The following is a 690-nucleotide window of genomic DNA, read 5'->3' on the forward strand; positions in this document are numbered from 1 at the left end:
GCGTGGGGTCCTCCACGGGCTGCAGGTGGATATCTGCTCCACCGTGGAGCTCCATGGGCTGCAGGGGGACAGCCTGCCTCGCCACGGTCTTCACCACAGGCTGCAGGGGAATCTCTGCTCCGGCGCCTGGAGCACCTCCTCCCCCTCCTTCTTCACTGACCTTGGTGTCTGCAGAGCTGTTTCTCTCACATATTCTCACTCCTGTCTCTGGCTGCAATTGCTGTTGCGCAGCAACTTTTCCCCCTTCTTAAATATGTTATCACAGAGGCGCTACCACTGTTGCTGATGGGCTCGGCCTTGGCCAGTGGTGGGTTCGTCTTGGAGCCGGCTGGCATTGGTTCTATCAGACATAGGGGAAGCTTCTAGCAGCTTCTCACAGAAGCCACCCCTGTAGTCCCCACCACCACCAAAACCTTGCCATGCAACCCAATACAACTATATGACTAGAACAAGACATAATGCTAAAGCTAGAGCCAGGGGACCAGATAGGACAAGATTTGGCCGTTTTACTGCTGTATGAAAGGTACAGTACCATCTCTACTTAATCACTTCACAAAATAACGAGGTAATTAAAATTTCCACCACTGAAATAACCTCCTTCCTCTCTACCAATTCTACTCAGTGATGTATGTAAATACTATTGTCTTCTTTTATACATGAGAAAATAAAGCATGGGGGAAGAAATGCCTC

Source organism: Aptenodytes forsteri, unplaced genomic scaffold, assembly GCF_000699145.1.
Source record: "Aptenodytes forsteri isolate BGI_AS27 unplaced genomic scaffold, ASM69914v1 Scaffold190, whole genome shotgun sequence".
Taxonomy (NCBI): Eukaryota; Metazoa; Chordata; class Aves; order Sphenisciformes; family Spheniscidae; genus Aptenodytes; species Aptenodytes forsteri.